Genomic DNA, 21,490 nt, shown 5'->3' with positions numbered 1-21,490 from the left:
GTTTTGCTCAGTGGGTATAACCCTAGAATATATATATTTGTGTGCGTATAAATTATGCTAAACTTCATAATTTGAAGATCATTAAGCTTTTGGTAGAGAATAATGAGATCTACTTCAGGTCACAGATAAACTATCTCAAAATAATTTCAAGTTGTTACGTTAATGTAGATTTTCATAAACCAACTTTGAGCTAAGCTATATTTTGAAATTTGTCTTGAATTTCAGACAGTCACATCAATGGTCAACTACATTCAAAACTACTTGTATATATCTCATATGACAAAGTAGAAAAGGGAAATATTTTTCTTTTTTTCCCACAGTCCATGGTGGGCCTGTGCAAAGTTGTTTCTTTTTAAATGCAAACATCCATATTGGTGGGACTGACTACTGCTATAAAAGACAGCTAATTTTAGGGAGATTATTAAGGCGCACTACAAGCCTACTAATGGAAGTTCATTTGTATTGCTTGTTGATCACACTCCTAGGATGCATAGAGATAAATGCAATATGCCCTGTACTTATAGCAGTATGAGCTTGTATTTTCATAGGCACAGACATTCCGAGGCCAACCCCCATTTGGCTCTGACCAAGTCAGGTCTCTAAGCAATCTGTCTTGACAACTCAACAGCAAGAGGCTAAACAGGTTAAGTATACATTTTATCTTTATTGGCTGCTAGGAAAATTAACATCAAGCTTTACTTTATGGGATCAAAACTTCGGCCCATAAAGAGGGTAAGGAAAAACTGAAAGTGATAATGCTGCATATCTATTAATCAGTCAGAGTAATAGTCAGCAAACACCGGTGAGATCACAGGAGTCCTCTTCATATTTCCAGCTCTAAATGGGTGTAATCAAAGTGTAATCCTAACTGGTTTACTCTACAACACATCCTTCCCTTTCCCTACCTCCAATAAATGTAATGATAAGGCTTCTCTTGATGATATAACTCTGTTTGTCTTTACAGAGGTAAATTTATACGTTGAAGTTCAAGTTTCCTTAAAATAACAGACAAAGGCCACTGTCTTTCATTAAGGCTTGTTCTTTTCATAAAAAAAGGGCCACTATGAACAATTCTACAGGTTCAGTATAGTTTTTTCATTCATTTTGGCTTTGTGACTTTTAGTGAACATTCAGCTGTTTCTGCTAACCACACTTTATTCAAACCTAGCTATCAACATCATGTACGCTACAGATGAACAATGTGAACTGAAATGACCATTGAAAGCATCCATGTCAATGTAATTATTTTTGCATCAAATATCTCTGGGCCAGCTGATAGCTATGCTTATACCATGTCTGCAGTCTTGTGAAAAAACTGTAAGTATTGATAGTCCAGCTCTCACCATTGACAAACAAACTTCTCACCCACTTCAAAAGAAGAAATGGGGACTTTAGAGAGCTTAACAGGAAGGGATTTTTATTAAGAGTGAAATCTCTTTTGGGCTACAAGATTGTTATAAAGTGTATCAATTCTTCATTTTGTGTCACAGTACAGCTCAGCAGAAATACAGAGGTTGGTAAGCTAATTATTTAGCAAGATCTTTGTTCCAACCACCAACAATCAGCCTCTCTTCATCCACTCAAACAAGTTTATCAGGGCTCCTTGTGCTTTTTAAATAGACATAAATTGTTTTGTCCTTGGGACATCTTGCTTAAGACTAAAGCAGGCTGGAAAGCATCTGGTTACCCTTGTTTCAGAAAGGGTTTGGCAGTCTGTAGTTAACTTCTGTCTGCAGGTGTTTTTTTACCACTTGTCAGTTTACCTGCAATGCTGCTTCTGTTGTCCATGGAGGAGCCAGTAGGATGCATCCACTACAACAGACATTGCTCCAACAGACTTCCAGGTGAGCAGTGCAAATTGGCATATCCTGCCTGACTTCTGTACCTCTTGATTTTGTCTCTTTTGGGGCTTACTCTTTATCAGGTCCCATATCACACATTAGTGAGAGCTTGAAAGTATTCAATTGTCAGGCTTCAGAAAAAAGCACCCTTTAAGAAGGGAACTACGTTATTCCAGAGTTACCAAGATAACCGACTGAAAAATACCTGAGTTTGTAAAAGTCATGCCTGTAATATGTGGCACTGTGGAGCAAGCATTGTGGAACAGATTAGAAAATTTTAAAAAATTGGTGTTAGAAAAACATAGAAGGGAATCTATGACGAAGCACTTTTTTTCTCTAAGATTTTTTAACCTGGTCATTTGAAGAGGTCTGCTCATCGCCCACACTTCTCATCAATAGCCAAGTAATGACATCTCTTATTGAATATTTATATATTATAATAAATCTCTAGTACATTTTACTTATAGGAGGCACTTAAATTTTGAGGAAGGTTCAAGAAAAATCCGTAATTAAAATTTTCAGTTAAAAGTCAGCCATGGCACCAAGTACGATAGTCAACTTTCAAATAAAAGTAGCATTTTATCAACACTGTTGCAATATTTATTTCCAGTCATTTCATGATAAAGTCTTGAAGTTTGAGGTATTATGTCAGCACTTTTGAAACAACTATCAATTAAATGGCAATAGATAATTCCCTGCCAAAGGCAGAAAAAAACCACACACTCAAAATATGAAGGCTTTAGGAAGCTGAAAGGACTGGAGCAATGTTCTTTCTGTTACCTCAGCAGAGTTCCAAGGAGCACGAGATAAGTTTACACATGAGACTCACATCAAGCACCTAATCCCTCATCCCAAGAGAACTACTGCATGGGTTTATATTTTACTAGTATTTGCTCACATGAAGCAATAAAAATTAACAGATAACTATTCTTCTTTTTCTAAAAGAAATATTTCACTTCGCTCTTTGCATTACAATATTGGTATGAGAATCTTTGGCTTGCAGATCATGCCAGAAAAAAGAGAAAATGGAAGAAAAACATTTGGTAGGAGAGGAAAAGAAACTGCCATCTTTTCAAGGCCAGTCACCATGCAAACCCTCCCAGAAATAAAGAAATCCCATCACAAATCTGTGCACTGGAGCTTTAATTTTAACACTGAGGCTTTGAAAATTCTAGCAATGGGAAGTGAAGAAATTGATTATTTTTAAGGAAAAGAACAAGAAGTCATCAGTGGTTTTCTCCCTGTTATATCCAAACACGATTTTTGCACCTGTTCTCACTGAAAAAGTGTTATTCATTTTGTGTCTAATTTTCAGTGATACAGGCGCATTTTTGCAGAGGGCATGCTGGGATAGACTTTGTAACTCTAATGTCAGCTAACTTCTAATGAGAATTAGGCAATATTTTCAGAATGAAGTATGCACATATGTTTTTCCTTTCTAACTCCAGAGAAAGAAAATGCTTTTTTTTTTTTAATAAACTTTTATGTTTGAGCAAGCAGCTATCTCGCTAGAAGCTTTATTGTTCTTATAGTATAATTTACAGTGCATGAGAAAATATTTTAAGCATATTAGAAGGAAATTAATTATAATGTCCTTGTGTCAGTCTTTGAAATATACACACATCCATGCCCAAACACATGTTTAAGTTGGGACTAAAATCTACAGATGTTTCTGTTTATGGTAACATTTCTGTCTTTTTGAAGGATGTATTTCCCAAACTAGAACATACCTTCCAAACAAACTCAGACTGAGAGCATAGATTCTCATCACAGAATTTTGAAATGTTTACATCTGGGAACGCAGATCATGGAGCCAACTAATTCACCTCCAGTTTATGTTACATGACTGTATAACAAATAAGTCAGAAAACTGGGTTGCATTCCTGATTAATGCAGCAATTAAAATAATTCTGCAAATATAGCATCACTGAATTCTCTCCCAGTCATTTACATTTTAGCTGATCTGGTTTTCTAGGGAAAACAGTGATTTCATGGTGTCTCCATCAGCCACCTCAGATGTGTCCCTCATTGGTGAGTGTTAGCTATCCACTACAGCCCCAAGCTCCAGGGGTGTTGATAGTACAAGAAAGTACCTCACTATTGTGTTAGCCTTAATCTTTTCTTATAAATGCTGACTTACATATTAACTGAAATAAATTATAAAGGCATTTTTAATAAAGAAAATGGAAATTTATCTAAAATTTTTATAAGCCAACATTTTAGTAATGTAATTTGGTTTGGTTTATTTTTTCATGCAAATACCTCAAAGTGAGTCCCAGGAGAACACAGATCTTCTTTATCCATAGTTATATCCATAGTTATATCCACAGTTTGTGTGTATATATATATTTAAGTTGGAAAATTGTATAACAAACTGACATTGGATTCTGTTTTTCACATAGTAAGCCAGTAGCACTATACCAGTGATTTTCAGGTGTGGAAGAAAGGGTCATACACAGTTACCTCTCAAAAGCCAATGTATCAAATATCCATAAGTAAAACACTTTACCTGTTGAAGGTTCTGTCCCTCTAATTTTGCTGGAGTTAAACAGGTGTAGCTGGAGGAGAATGTCAGCTGAGCACAAGTATAGCAGGCAGCACGTCCTTTCCTAGGAGAGAAACACAAATACTCTCAACCAGTGCACATGCATTCGTTGACAGGACTGAAGGAAAAAATGAAGAAATTGAAAGAAGACTCTTTCATCACAATATAATTCAGACGGGAGGAGAATACCTCATTCAAACAAAAACTAGAACACTCTTGGAGAATGAGAGGTTGAATACATTCTTTTTAACCAACTTAAGTGTTCTGGCTCCCTTTTTAATACCTGGGAGCATAGCAATGTTCTATTTTGCTTGTAGGAAGGACCTCGCGCAGACCTCACGCAAAGCACATGTATGTCTGCTTTCCAATGCAGTGAGGTGTGGAAAGTCCACCTTCCACTACTGAACCCAGTCATATTGTTTTAATGTCCTGGATTAACAATGTGAAGAACAAAAGTTATACAAACAAAATGTCCTTCCCAAAGTAGCAGGAGCAGAGCTCCCCAAATTCACAAGACTTATACAGACCAAGCAGGTAACTCAACTCAGAAAAGAAGTTTTAATGTAATTTATGTTGTCAGCAATGTCCAAGTCCATTTTAAAAAGATTTTGACATATTAAATGGGCCTGTCAGAATGCACTGACAAGTGAAAATCTCACATAATTGAATATCTCCGTTTGGACTTGAGCTGTTTGCTCTTATCAGAACTGATTTATCAGTTCACATCAGAGGAGTCTCTAGGACTCCTGGAATAATGTGTTTTCTCATATTATCTGCATGAGCACATATGGTATCTCACAAAACACAAGATGAGAAAAGTATTTTGCTACTGTACATCACCAGTAATCCATCTGTTTTCAGCATGGCTGCAGCAGAGAGACTGCTACTCAAAGCCCTCAGCTCTTCTAAAAAGACTTCATTTGAAATGTTGTTTAATGTAAAACATAACAAAGCAACTGGCAGACCAGGAAAATGCCTAATACAGTGGTCAGCACCATCATCTGCCACTCAGTGATGAAGTGTATGACAGAGCATGCTAATTTCCACTAAAAGGGATAAAATAAGAACTCCTTGTAGGATTACTCACAAGGTATGGGAAGAGAATTTTGTTCTGGGAGAACATGGAAAGAAAATGTTCATGCTAGCAGAACCTCTGTTATTCTTTGCTTTCTTCCTTAGGTCTCCCCAGAGCCAATAAGAATCTTTGTCATCTTTCAGACTTTCTGTCTTCCCACTTTCAACTATTTAGGGTCATTTTTTTGCTGATGACTATGACAACTTTGGAAAACAGCATCACCAGGCTGAGAACCCTTCAGGTAGGCACAGGTTGAAACTTCAAACCCATGATAAAAACTCGCAGGACTATAGATTGACTTGCCAGCACAGTACAGACATACATGCATGGATTTTCACTTCATTTGTTAACACAGTGAAAAAGGCATGCCTTGTTTTTATGCAGTCCTGTAATTCATCTTCAGTAGAACTACAGCTTCATTTTTGCACATGAACGAGTGCCAGGCACTGGCATTTTAACATAATCATTTCTATCTAGCTGTGATTCTAGCAAGACTGGTAAATGTGTACACATTTTACACATAAGCAAAGAAACACTGTCAAGAGTTTATGAACACAGTGATGAATTTGTAATCTAAAGCCAAGCCATGGTGTACTAGTGTAACAAGAGTTCATAATTCTTTATGCAGGCTAAGGAATGTCAATAGGCTGCTTCATAAAATAATGAATGTTTGTAGTAATAATTTCATGGGCTTACTCCAATTTGATAGCCTTTATTTCCAATATAAGTTCATGAAGGATATCATTGGTAAACAGGTTCTTATGAAATACTTTTATCAGAATTACCATTAAGCTCTTGTTGGTGTATTTGGTGCAGTTTTTACATGCTGTCACTGTTTATGTGATGATTCTGTTTCATAAAATTTTATGTGCCAATTAAAAGCTGGACATTTGCAATGGCTTTACTGAATATTCTTATTGATCAGCTAGGAGCTGGCATGACTCTGTGTTGCATCAGTTTTATGCTTGTCCAATACAAATTACTTCTGAGTGGCTTTTGATTTATGGAGCGCGAATCCATAGACACTTTGCATCCTTTCCCTCCATCTGCCTGAATCTGTGGTGTCAGAGGGTGTCACATTCACTACCCAAGGGATTAATTTTCTCATTATTCAACAGGGACAAAGCAAGCAGCAGACCTGCCAATGTGCTCAGCCTTGACCTGCCTCTAGGACAGAGTGGGTAATGCATTCCCTCTGCTCTTGCCTCTTTAATAAGGGAACTAAGAGCAAAAATCAGTGCTATTAGAACTCCTCTGCTATGAAATGGACCTCAGATCTTTTACTTGTAGTTTGAACTAGAGACCTGAAGATAAAGACTTTGTATGTTTTTCATTGAACCTTTGCAATACCTAGGTTCCACGTTTAAAATACATACTTGTTTTCTATTCACCATGTCCAGGACACAGCTAATTCTCTGAAATATTCATGTATTTTTTATGACTAGCAAAGCTGGAGAGGGCAGTTCTCACTGCCCATTGCCCGTCCCTCCCCGCATACCACTCTCTCTGTTGTGAATCAACAACTGTTTGTGCAGTGAATCAGATTTAAAAATGGAGCACCATGAAAAAGTTATACAAGAGAACAAAGTGAGAGCTACGTAAGCCAGTGCTGATGCCAAAAGAAAAATATGTGCTACAAAGTTCTTTGTTCTTCCTTGACTAGTTCTGATAAAATTGGCCCTAATTAATTGTAAATTACAATGGATAGTACAGAAATTATTTTTACATTCCAAAGCTTGCAGAACAAATCCATATAATGAAATAGCAAATCATTCCACAACTGCTGTAAACTTATCCTCTGTATGCAAACAGCAAAGAAACTCAAACAATAAACTATTAAATTGGTAGTGAGGAGGATGCAGCAACATATGACAATGACAGCAAGAGGCTGGCCAGAGTTATGACTCAACTCTGTGCAAGTAATTTCCAAGTGCTTCATTTCTTCCTTTAAAATATAAGTAAAGAAAAACATCACTTTCACTGTTAAGAAGTTCTGAGCTCTGGAGGACATGAAAGGAGTTATATAAGTGCAAATTACTGTGCTTACTCATTTATATTAAGAAAACATCAGTTTTTCATTAAACATTTTTCTTTGTTCAGAAGTCCGTATCTTGATATAAGAAACCTTAGCCCACTCAAATAACCAGAATCTGTGATTCATTCACTGTGTGCAGCAACACTAAAGCTTTGCACAGCTTTGTCAGTGCCCCATAGTGAGATGGGCTACGATGTCAAAGTCTGGCAGCCTAGGGCATGATGTGAGCTTGGATGGGAGATCTTTAAGAATCCACGTTATACACTTTAACATTTACTATATCCTTCAACAAATGTCATATTTTCTTGAGTCCACACTGAATTAAGACCTCACTTTGCAGTGTGCCTTTGGAGGTGTTCCTTACTCAATAATAAAGCAATGCCAGAAACCCAGCTGGATAGGTCATTTTCCGTGGTGCTGTTATAACAGGGATACTTGTAGGGCTCAGGACCCTTATTAGCTGCAAAGAAACATCATATACTTGCTCTCTCTTAGAGAAACACCAAATATTACAAGGTCTTATCTTAACTGCTTTATCTTATCTTAATCCCCGTGTGAAAAACAGGGTTTCTATACCTCCCAGCTGATTCTTACAGTGTGCTCGGCCAGCCTGTTGCTCAGTGGTTCAGAGGTTGACATTCATTCTTTTCTGATCTATTCCATTTTTATTACTGTTTCTCATCTCAATTCTATCAGCAACCTTGGATTTGCTCCTCTTTAATCCACTTTGATGTAAGACCAGCCACTAACTGACTCACAGTTAACAACCACTGTCAGGTAAGATCCTGTTTTCAGGGCAGCTGTTTCCAGCTCTCTGTAGCAGGATTATATGTAGTGCTTGTCCAGAACCATTTATGAACTGTGCATTCCAAATATTTGCATATGCGTGTTTTATTTTTTTAGTTACATTTTATTTTGGCTACTACATCTTAATAATCAGTATCCTCCAATGTGATGTATAGCAATATTGCCAACAGTAAAAATGAGCTGTGCCCACTAGAATGGTCTCAAAAGGTTGAACTACTGAGGTGAGAACTCCTCAGAAGCAGTTACAAAGTGCTACAGACAGAACAGCAGGGAGGGGAAAACAGTCTCAACTTGCTTGAAGCGTGTTTGACCCTACCTTGTGACCTGACCCATCAGATGTTGATCTCAACCCTCGTGCATCAGACTAGCCTCAGAGATGCTAACGTGAGCCGCTCATAGCTGGGTGGAGTGAATCTACCCTCCCTGGAGACATCCTGTTATTTTACAATGTGTCCACTGGGCTGGCAACAGAAAAACAAGCTAGAAGGAGGGTGGCAGCTCTGGAAAAACTGGGAATTCAGCAGGGGAGGGAGAGGTTCTAAGCGGACAGACGCACCACACAGGGGAGTCAGGAGTAGAAGGTTGTAAAGCAACCTGTACCGCTTACAAATCTCTAATGCAAGAGGTATTTCAGGAAAAAAGTTCTATAAATGCAATGTATTGTCAGGTTTCATCTAGCGTTACTTAATTTCTCATTTTTCTGATGTTTATCTTGTAAAAAGTAGTAGATGTGCTCAGTATGCTAAGAGTAATTAATGCCTACTTTTCATCTACAGAGACTGCTGTTGGTATCCAAAAGCACATCCAGTCCCAGGAGTTCTAGCAAGTGTATGCACTACTAAAGGCTTCCATATAGAAACCTTGCTTATCCGAGCAAATAACCCTTAGCTGCTTAACACTTGCTATGCAAGTAGTTGAGCTTGCTAGTTCTTTCACACCAAGCTCAAGAGAGACCTAAAATCCAGCCTTAACAAAGTTCAAACACCTGCGAAATTGTCAGTGTCTCTTAAAGCAGTGGTTGAGTGATGCAGTTCCCTGGGGATCTATTGGTGAGACTTCTGCAAAGGCATCAGAAAGATGGCGCTCCTCACTTTTCCTTCCTTAGGATTGCAAAGTATGTATATGCTTAGAGCTGGTGGCTTCCTTGATAAAAAAAATTAACAAAACCGTGACACGATTTTCTACATGTTGTGCAGAAAACCCATACTCCCATATGTAAGATATGTCTCACTTCTGAGGTTGAAGAGGGGGTTTATACTTGAGCTTTGAACTCAAATATGGAAATTTTGTTTGGGTGTGTCAGTGATGATGTATGTCATCACGAAAGATTTTGAACATGAATGTCATCAATGGTGAATGCAAACAAATAATTCAAAATGGTAAATGGAGATCAATACACAAAGAAATCTTTCCGTGCACCTTAGATGAATAGAAACCCAAGTTTGGAGTTATAAATAAAGGTCTGTATCAGTTGAAATCTGAAATAGATTTTGAACTGAATCCAAGTCTGAAAGTTTCATCTTGCCCTTCCCCACATCTCCTTTTGTGTCTGAAGTTTTGTGAAGTCAAAAAGTAGGTCTCAGCATTGTTGAAGCCAAGACTATTTCCTGTACAGGCTCCAGAGTTGGACTCCTTACCCCAGAACATCAGATGTATAAATGCTGTCTCTGTGTGCCAGAAATACCACCAGGGATGGGAATAAATGGCATTGCTTCTATCAGCCAGAGGGCTCATTTAAACTGATCATGACATTACAGAATTTTCCCAAATTTGGTCTTCAGAATCTGTAAAGTGAAATAATCATATTGCATGAATCAGTTAAATGGTTTGGTAATGATTTAAAAGTTGAGCTTTGGGCCTAGACAATAAGTTTTTTGTTAAGAAGTTAACATGTTTCAGTTTAGCAGAGCAAAACAGGTATGAGTGAAAACACATAAATTAGACCCTTAAACAGGCCTGTGACATCCCAGGGCAGGACTTGTAAGTCTTCACAGGTCGAGTGACCAAAAAAGCAAGAGGTCTGAGGATCTCCTATCTATGCCTGAAGCTGCTGAAGATGTTGCCAGTTGTTGAGAGTTATGAAGCCATCAAGTTGATCCCTTCTGCCAAACATTTTGGGTACATTTTGACTTAAAAAAATCATCCTTACATGAGTAGCCTGAGGCCATCTCATGTAGTTAAAAATTGGTTTGTAAGCATACGCACATGCCACTTTGCTGACTTCTTCATTCTTACTGCTTGCAGGAATTTGTCAAATCAATAAGATCCAAATGTATCAGGCCATACACTTGTGGTGTTTATATTTTTATTAGGAATACATATATGCACTCTTTTGTCCTCTCCTTCGTTCATTTTTTCCACAGCAGGAAATCTCAGCATATTTGGCATGCAGGCACATCAGCACAGTACCACCTCCAGTGAGCACCAAGAGGCTTTCCAACTTGAAGCTGATGAATCCACAGAACTGGAAAAAGAAATATGAGAGGGGAAGCTCGGTTCAGTTTGATCACACTGCTCACTCGGGAGATCATTGCCAGGCTGCTGTTTCCCAAAGGCCCATCTCCCTGCTGCTGGAGCTCCTGTGCCAAGCTGGCTCTGCAGCTCCCACAGCACCACTCCCCTGTCAGGGTGTCACAGGGCCTGTGACAGCAGGCTGGGGCAGTCATGGGGGACAGGGATAATTATTCATCAGCAGTAAGGGAAATCCCCACAGAGAGGACTCTTTACAGCAGTTCTTTGCCTTGCGGATGACCTCTATCAGTCACTGCACTGGAGGCCTAATTTATTGCAGCCCTTAGGGTAAGTATTTCTACTATATTATTAAAATATTTCTACTTGTTCTAGCGGCATTTGCTCTCCTCAGGTCCCAAGAGAAAATAGAGAAGACAGTCACTGGCTTTATCTTTTAGTTTCCTCATGTGTCACCATGCTCAATGTTTCTCTGCTGAAAGAGTCCTTGGGCACTTCTGAACATTCCAGTCAGTCACTTCCCCGTGCTTTGCTGGGTGTTCCTGTTTGCCTTCAGGTATTGCTGCCTCATTCTTTGTATTGTTTTCCGCAGTGAGTGGAAAAGGCACATTACCCTGCAAGCTAAAGGTGGTGCAGACTCTTCTCAAAAGCATCACCTTAACATAAACTTGTACAGGTTGAGATTTTGGTATTTTGGTTTGATCTGCACAGAACTTTCCCTGTTTTGCTGCTGCTGTTACAAAGTGTGCAGCTCTCTGAAATGGCTGTCTGCCTGCTAAAGGCTTGCTTTCAGCAGACAGGAACTAGCATTTATCATTCATTCCTGCACAAGGCTTTAAAGGAAAAGGTGCTTTTTGACTCATTTTGACATGTAGTTTTTATTTGTTCTTCCAGACTGAAGAAATGTTAAAATTAGACAACTGCAAGACCAACATGCCACTTGACCTTCATAAATGCTGTACTTAAACCAGATATTTTTCTGCTAACCACGTCTCATGAAGACCTACTAGAAAATAAATTACTGGCTTTTTAAAATGAAAATGTTTGTCTTTTTTTTTCCTTTTTGCTTCTGTTTTTCTCTTTTTACGGAAAGGAAGATAGAAAGAGGGAAATAAAATTGAGTCAGAAAATGATGAACGATGTCTAAATGAGTTGCATGGGAAAGTTAGAAAGCTCCAAAAATAAGGGCACTGAATTAGGATCATATGTGTTAAGAAGAAAATGTAATAGAATTACAGCAAGATGTAGATTAGAAGTTCACATTTCTGGGGTATTTTGAGGAGGCAGCAATGCATATTAAAGTTAATATGGTTTGAAGAGAGAGAAAATTAACAGCTAGGATGAAGTTTTTTTGATGGGGTGAAGAAAGAGAAAGAAAGAAGGAAAGAAGGAAGGAAAGAAAGAAGGAAAGAAGAAAGAAAGAAAGAAAAGAAAGAAAGAAAAAGAAGGAAAAGAAAGAAAGAAAGAAAGAAAGAAAGAAAGAAAGAAAGAAAGAAAGAAAGAAAGAAAGAAAGAAAGAAAGAAAGAAAGAAAGAAAGAAAGAAAGAAAGAAAGAAAGAAAGAAAGAAAGAAAGAAAGAAAGAAAGGAAAGAAAGGAAAAGAAAGAAAGGAAAGAAAGGAAAAGAAAGAAAGGAAAGAAAGGAAAAGAAAGGAAAAGAAAAGAAAGAAAGAGGTGCCTGATTGTGGTATGCCTTCCACATGAATGAGACAATTGAAGATCTGAAAAAGCTGCTACACTGATGATAAGGCAGGAGGATTAAAAAGAAAATTGCTGTATTCTACTTGCCTGTCTTTGCCGCTGAGTGCATAAGCTCTGGCTGATTCTTTGATGGCACAGCTTCAATGTGGCTGTGAAAGGGGCAAGAGGAGAACAAGCCTGGGCTCTGAAAACACATGAACTGCTCAGGGAGCACATGCCAAACAAGGAATCAGATCTTTTTTAGGTGAGAAAAAGCAACTTTGGTCAGGGCAGGGAACGACTTTATTTTATTGCGGGCTGAGAGTTCTAGTTAATTTATGGTCATTGTAAAATCTTTAGACAATATTTTCAATTCTAGGTGGTTAAATGAATGATTTTAGTCCATTTTCACCACACAAATGAAGTAGGCCTGGTTTTCAAAAGCCATGACTTCAGTGGAGCTTACTGGTGCTCTGTCAGTTCCCAGCTAACTGCCAAAGTATGAATTTAGGAGCCCTGCCATAGTCAGCCAATACAAAAAGACCGGCCACAAAATATACTGCTGAGCTCTGTGTGAGAGCCTTAACAGCTCAGAGCAAAGCTTTGGAGAAAAAGACCCTACATATAACAGCTTTTATTTCTTGTTAAACTATCTGGGCTGTCTTAGATGATTATTTTATGTGTTACACTACTTTTAACAGTATGTGGATGTTGTCCCTTCGAACAGGTGGATTTTCTCTCACCCCCTTTAAGTCATCTTAAAACTTTGGCTTATTAAAACCTCATGGTGCATCTACTGCAAGAGAAATTAGTCACTACCATGGCCTGGTCCAACCCCATCAGCTGGATTCAGGTAGGGGGATGAGTGCGGGTTCCTGAGCAATGATGGGTGGAGATGGCAAGCCTTGGACCATTGTTCCCCAGCACAGGGCTCCATCCCCAGCCCAACCTGCTCCTCACACAGCTCTCGTTTCCCTATCCTCATGTGAAGCCTGTTGAGCTGTGTCAGCAGCACAGAGAGAGACTCACCTGTAGAATGGACAGTGCCTTCTCCCTTGAGAGAGGGTCACAACGACTCCCTCACCGCCCTTGCTCTGTGTGTGCCCAGCGCAGACAAACCAGAGGTGGGGACAAGGGAGGACAGCAGAGGGGAGAGGGGTGGAGCAAAGCAATTGGTACAGTTGTTACCTGTTTGAATTTTGTGCTCCTGGGAAAAAAATACATGACAAATCCTAGGATTGCATATGTTGCTTTTTTTCCAAATGTATTCCCTTAAATATTCTTATGTTTCTCTATACACATGCAAGGAACAAGCAGCTCAAGAAAGAAATTAAATTTTTATTTTTTTCCTGAATTTTATTTGCACTTCTCTGTGTAGAATGAAAGTTCCTGTAGGCTTCCCCTCTAATCAAAAGGCCGAAATATTTTACAATATGGAATGATTAACAAATTAAGAGAAAAATATTAAAAACCACACCCAACCAAACAGGATAGAGGAAGTACCATTTAATTTACCTAAGACAACTGTAATTAATTTATTCTACCTCGGGTTGTTAAAAACCTAAGATGCAGCTATTTGCGAGAAAGATTAGATTATCACTCCTTGTTGTCTCATGAGTTTTCACATCATTAGAACACACCCTCAGTTAAAAAAAAAATTAAAACTTTTTTTTAAGGAATTTCTAAGGTTTACCCGAAAGCAGCTTCCAGCTCAACACTTTTTAATATTGATCTGTCTGAAAATCACTGAGAAACACTCAGCTACCTGAAGTCAACAATAGGTAAACTGAGGGATCAAAAAAAAATGTTGGTCCTTGCTAGACAAGGAGCATTGAGCACCCAGTTATTCTTTTGTCAAATTAGGAGAAGATATGTGACTTACAGGCTCCTGGAAACACTATAAAGGAGCTCAGGGGAGTTATGAAGCTGCAGGAGCGCCTTGTTGAGCATGATGCATTTGATCAATGAAGAGCTGGCAGCATTCACACTGCAGATTACACTGGTGTTGCTGCATCTGTGCACATCTTCTGCCATCCTTTAAAGGTCCAAGTTAACATTTTACATATCAGGATTTGAACATCTCCTTGTGAAAGGGGCTGGAGAAAATGAAGACCACCAGAACAAAGGAGTCTGAAGTGCAGTTATAACTGTCCTGTAAATAGCTGAAAGAGGTTTTTGATAGAGACATTATCCACACAACTGCGTTAAAAGCCACACTGAAAATCCTTCAGTGAAACTGGCTGCAAGATGAATTTGAGCACCAGTTGAATAGACAGTTAGTCAGGACACGATATCCACGTTTGAATCCCTGGATTAGTCTCACAGTTTACATAACGCAATCCCTGAGGTCCACTTTGTAACAGTTCCTCATCATCCAAGGATTTCCTTTGGATTAATGAAAAGATTAATGTCTGGAAATCCTTCGAATTTCCTTTCAGCAGCATAAGCAAGCAGTGAAGTTATTTGCCCAATTAAACATCTCTGTTTGACTTCCCACCCTTATTTTAAAAGTGGTGATTTGGCAACATAGATAAATGAATATTAAGGACAGTTGTCCACCCTTCCTTGGCTTATCTGTGCTTCATCCTCAGCTGTTGCTAAGATGATTTGCGATTTTATTTGTATTTAAATGTATGTAAATAGAGGTGTAAATTGGAGTTGCAGTTTCTGACAAGGCCTATAAAAACCTCATTCCAGAGATGTTTCTTTTTAAATGCACACATGTGAACATGAGGATTTTTCACAAAGTCCTCCCTAGACAGTGAACTGCTGCTCTCCCTCACAGATTTCTATCAGAGGATCTTTCAAACAGCTGACCACTTTCAAATCCGGCTATTGTCCCTACCTGCTACAAATAGCTTAGCCAACTTTGAACCAAAACCAGTCTTTTCACTGGATTATGCATTGCAAAAGGCTTTGGATTATTTTATATGACTGGACTCCTTATTTATAACAAGAAGATTATGGTTTTAAACAACAAAGAATTTTTGGACTCATGAGGATCCAGATCTTTTAATTAATTTGCTAAACACTTCAGGACAGAAGGCTCTTGGTAATCTTCTAGTGCAATTGATACCATAGGAATTCCTACTTTTATGTGCACTTTGAAAATTAGTATGTGCAGCCCCTCTGATACCCGAGGTGGCAAAACAAATCCCGCTGACTTATGCTGTGTAGATACTGACTGCAGCACTCAGGCTTGTTAACTTGGCTATGAGTTTAAAAAAAAAAAAAACACTTGAGAACTGATAAATTCTAGCATTAGTTATTATTCTGTTGTTATAACACATGGCTGTCTCACAGCTTTTCCATTTATTCATGGTTATTTACCCATGGGATTTGTAAATCAGATGAAATTCACAGTGGTAGAAGAAGGTCCCCAGCGAAAAGTCCATTGCACAGGAGGTTCCACAAGCACCAGACTGATGAGGCTTCATTTTCTGTGAAGTGTTGTCTCATGGTTGACTGTCTCTGGCTTTTTCATTCTGAGACCAAAGTGAAATTTCTGCCATGGACAGATATTTATCACACCCTTTAATGTCTGCCTTTTCATGTCCATATTGAGATTGGATTTTAAATGCTAGCATTTACGATAAAAAATGCAAAAACAGGTCTTGTTCACCTCTGTGACCCCTTATTTTCATTACATTTGTTGGAATTGGACTACCTTTTAAGCTTGTATCTCTGTATTCAAGATTATTGAAACTGGCCAGCCTAGTTCCAGTGGCAGGAAAGGATTTTTTTCAGGTGGAATAAGTGCAGGTGCCCACTAAGAATGCGAACTACTTTATTTACACCACCATTGAAATCAGTTCATGACCCACTGCCTTGTAGGAGTTTTGGTCCAGCCTTTGCTTTAATGAATGCAGCCCCATAGGGCAGTAACCTGGAGAAATGTCCTGCTGCTGCACCGTGCAAACTGCACTGCCTCACAATCTCTTCTCTTCCTATAATAGCCAGCAACCTTGGAATGATTTGAACTGTAAATAACTTCTGGGGCTTATCAGACAAGGAACAGTGTGGAGAATGATAAAATTGTTACTGTACATAATAGTCTGAGAACTCCAGGTCAGCCTCACCTCCAGTGAGGCAACTACCTACCTTCTCATGAAAAACAACAGCAGCTCCCTTCCCTGAGACAAGGATTCATGCTTTGAGAACAGATGGTGCTACTTTTTATGCCAAGCATTCTGCACTTCACTGTTTATTAAATTGTAAGACCAGCTCTCAAACAACACACATGAGCCATGATGTCTGCACAGTGCACACTGAACCCCCAGTCACTCTGAGGACCTTTTACACTGTTAAGACATGGAATATGCACGAGTGGAAATGAGGCCCTCTAGGACTTTTCCACCAGATGATTTGTTTTTAACTCTGTTTCTATTTTATTCATAGACTTTTATTTTTTTCCATTTAAATAATTTCTGGAAGATCACAGCAACTGCTTTATAATGCCACCAGTGCAGATGGTGTCACTGTCTAAAGCTGGTGGAGAGGAAGCACTACTGCTTTGACTTCACATCTTTCTGGCTCCCCTTTGAATCCCTCCTGCGACTTAGTTCTTAGTGACAGAGTTCTTCATGACTGCTCTACTTCTTCCTAAAATAAGTGTCAAAACTCCCATGTCTTCAACATTATCATGCCCATAATTTCTAGCAGAGCAGAAAGAAAACCTCCTAGCTTTCCCTCTGCTCATCTCTCCAGCAGTGACCCAGTGTGCTGAAGTTTGGGATACCCATACAGTTTACTGATATTTGCTGTTCTAGAGGTAGTAATTGAGATATTTACACAATTGGCATACCTCAGGATTCAGCTTGGTTAGCGTACTCATCATCTCAATTTCAGTTGCCTTTACAGCACTGTAATATACCACAGTTTTATGATCCAAACCAAAAAAAAAAAAAGAGAGGCCAAACATTTAATTTCTGTGAAGCAGAAGTTTCTGGAAAGAACAATTCATGTTATTGATTTTGACTATTTGGTTTTTTGTGTTTTTAGAGATTGTACTGAAAAGAAAGTATGACCCTGAAATAGGAGTTTATAGCCCTTCACAACAGCCTCAAGTACTTGACAAATGCAGTTATGCATAGCCTGTAATCATCATCTACAGAGGGGTCTACTCTGCCCTCAACTGTGAAAAATTACACAGCATTTCTTTAGGAATGCCTGGCAGTAGTAAGGTTCCTGGGAGAGGCTCTGGACTTTCAGCCTGTGCGTGTTGACTGCTGAAAGATGAAAGTTGTTTAACAGGGCCTATGCCCTCTGATCACTTCTGCATTCACTGCTTTGGCCTCCCTTCCTTTTCCTTTTTTTATTTAAATTTTTAAAAAAATATGCCTTGTGATGCATTAAATACCATATTTATGTTTTCAGTTTGAGGTCTGAAAATGGATGTCATTACAAATAGACATATTTCTGGACAACCTATCTCTTCAAGTAAAGGTTTTCCAAGTCTATGAAGATCAAAGTAGCTAAGAACATACTAAGTTGGGGAAGTTGTTTAGTGGTCAAAGTTAAGATTTACAGGCCAGTGGATCCTGCATAATCAAATCAGGTCTCTTACAGTTGGTTCCAAAGTCACACCAGCAGGCAAGTTGGAGGATCTGCAGGATGGGTTTATTGAAACCCAGCAGTCTCTGGAAAAGCAAGCAACAGTGAGAGGGGAGGGAGAATGGAACCAGCTGAGCCAGCAGGGAAGCAGCAGAGGAACTCTGACCTAAGATTGCTCACTTTGTTCCATATGGCTGGAAGCCATTCTTATTTCAGGTTTATTATTCTTCACTGGCCAGAGGACTTCAGGAAATCAGCTTTTTTCTTCTTTAGTCAGTTCCTGGCTAATGCACAAGCAGAGCTTTTCTTGCTAAAAAGAAAAATTATTTACTGGGACTTTGGCGTAAGGCTGGGTTTGCATGGGCAATCAAATCTACCAAGCAGGAAAATCAGTCACTGGCCAGTGGCAAGGGGGGTGTCTGTTGCAAGGGTTCTTGCAGTGTCATCTTTCTCTGGGTCAGGACAGACCCCTAAACCCACAGTTTTGCTTAGTTCTTATAATCCAGCAGGCCATGGCGCTGCATGACCAGCACAGCACATGCATAAGTCATTGCTATTTATACACCCTACATATAAAACATTTCTTAAATATCATAGCTACAGACACAAGATATTTCCTAATGGCCATTTCTGGAGGAATGGTTTCTATTGTCTATTTACAAATGTTTTATCTATGTACAATTCAATCACTTCAGCAACAGGGATGTATTGGTACACTGCAGCCAGGATGTCAATTAACATATTTAGGCACAGAAATTAGACTAGACATGAGCAGGAGTTTCATCAGTGAACATTTCTAGATCAGTCCACAATTCCCGCCAGGTGGGCTCTGGTAACAGTCAACTATTGCATTATGAAGGTCCAGTTAATCACTTAGTTTCAGTCTGGTCCATTGTCTCAAGCTTGTCCATTATCTCATCCATGCGGAGACAGTTGGGATATTCCTGAACCCCTCAAGAAATCCATGATTTGGTGTGCACACAGGCACCCTGTTACCCAGCTGCACCATGATTATAACTAAAGAACAAGCTTGCTTTACCTATTTATAACTCACAAATTAAGTCTCATAGCTCTTGTCACACCTAGTTGTCCTGTATGGGAGGGAAAAATGTGGAATAATTTACCTGCTCTTGATGATAAACAATTGTCTGTATTAGAATGTCTCACTTGCAAAGAATTTTATCAGCCAAAGTGAATCACTCAGATATTCGCCTGCCCCCCTTCTAGGTAGCTGTGGGGAACTGAACTTTGAGCTGTAAGTTGGAATGTGGTTTCTGACTTTTGCAGTTTGAAGGGAAGACAGCAGTTCTAGCACACCTGTTATTTCCTCTGCTCTGAGAAAAGAAAGAATTGAGAGCACAATCTGGACTTTGATTAGGGTGCTTTAATTAAAACATACTGAATCTTTCAACTCTCAGCCAGGCTGAAAGAAAGCTCAGATTCAGTCTTCATTCTTCTACTGGAGATATAATTTATTAGTATGAAGTTAGCTTCTTCATATTTGAGAATTACAATGTCCTATAAAGTCTATTACTCTTGATACTCGTATTTCATAATGAATACATTTCTAAAAAGTGAACCAGAAAATGGTCTGAGGGGGTGAGAGGGAGAGGGAGAGGGAGAAGGAGAGCAAGGAAAGGAAGGGAAGGGAAAAGGAAGGAAATGTTAAAGAAGGGAAGAGGAAATAGGGATGGAGGGAGAAGGGATGGCAGATGAGGGGAAGGGAGGAGAGAAGGCATTTTCTATATATTTCAATGTAGTATCATTTATTCTAGCAAAACTGCCCTGTTTTATACTAAATGAGAATCTAAATTGAGGTGACTAAATTGGTATATGAGCCCAAATCAAACAAAAACAAAAAAAAAAACACCAAAAAAACCCTAAAACAAAAACAAAAACCAAAAAAAAAACCAACCTGAGCGCCTACTGATCCTGACACTTTTGCTTTTGATATGCATTTATGTAAAACAATCATTAAAGGTTTTTATGGGAATGCATTTACTTCTTTCTCTCCAAATAATGACATTCCCATGGTAATCTTTCTTATCTTCAAAGCTTTTATCCTAGCTTTAGAGGATTTTTACTTACAACAGCAATGTTCACTGAAAGCTATCAGCAACGATATAATTCATCTAGTAGATATTCCAGTAAATGTTCTTTGGGATAGTCATCTTCTAACATGAGAGGAAAGATGTAGTGAGAGGGAAAATAATATGAACCTCTCTCCTTAGAACCACATTCTGCAAATCCTTGAACATTCTCAATATTAATTGATCGACACATGAATGTACAATATTCAGTTCCTCAGTGGAAATGATCTGCAGCTCACAGAATCAGATACCTTGTTTTAATGTTAAAGTGGCTCATGTAAATTACATGTTGCCAAAAACCACTCCCTATTCAAAATTATATGATTGATTTGCATCAAAATAGCAAAGTCTTAACCATAGGTATTCAGACAGCTGTGTCTTTTTACATGAATGTAAATATTCATTAGAATGTCCAATAGCTTCCCAGGAAGATTAGTGATATTTTACTCTGGGGGTAGCTAAAAAAATAAATTGTTGAAAGCAAAAAAAAAAAAAGCAAGAATAATTGTCACAGGAATTGGATAGAATTATTCCTGATGTAGTTATTGGGGAATAACTCCATTCCTTCCTCTTTCAGCAATCACCTCCTGAACAGTACATTAGTCTGAGTACAATGTCATGTGTGATTTCACAGAGCTTGACATCAGCTTCTTGTTTCTACTAATTGCCAGCACCATATGATGGCATTTACTTAAATTACAAACCTATTGGAAGTGATTCTTAGCTCAACCTATCAACAACATAGTCACAGAAGAAGTCACTTGAAGTGTCAATATTTTACTTTCTACATATCTGCATTTGTCCAGCTATAAAGAAATTATATTTGTCATTTATTAAATCACCTCAAGTAACCAGATGAAGTTTGCTGGAATGAACAAATATAATATCAGGAAAACACCAATGACTTTAAGGTGTATGCTATTATTATTTTAGTGTTTGTATTCTATGAATAAAAGTATTTTCTTATTAAAAGTTTTATACTCACAATTGCTATAAGCCAAGGAGATCAGAGTCCTAGCTAGCCAGTTGTCTTAACTAAAATTCTTTCACTAAGCTTTTGGTTTCTGCTTTTCTGTCCTCATTACAACAAAGATCTTCAGATTTGAAGTAATAAAATGCCGTGCATTCCCATGGACAAAAACAGAGCTTAAAAAAGCTCAGAAAAGATTTTGCACAGTTCACATGTCAGACAAACTTGTACAGGCTCATGTCGCAACAGAAGACAAAGATCAGAAATTCCTAGCAGCTTGTACGTATGCATTCACTGAAGTTGTCCGTAATTCTCGAGTGATATTGGCACAATGTTGCACAGGCACAGAAGAAACCATGAGCAGTTTACAAAAATCTCGTTTACTAGGAGTCTGAGAAGACAAAAGCAAGCAAAGACAATGAGAAGC

The sequence above is a fragment of the Corvus cornix genome, chromosome 1, assembly GCF_000738735.6.
Source record: "Corvus cornix cornix isolate S_Up_H32 chromosome 1, ASM73873v5, whole genome shotgun sequence".
Taxonomy (NCBI): domain Eukaryota; kingdom Metazoa; phylum Chordata; class Aves; order Passeriformes; family Corvidae; genus Corvus; species Corvus cornix.
The sequence above is the reverse complement of the archived record's forward strand: the minus strand, read 5'-3'. Positions refer to the sequence as shown.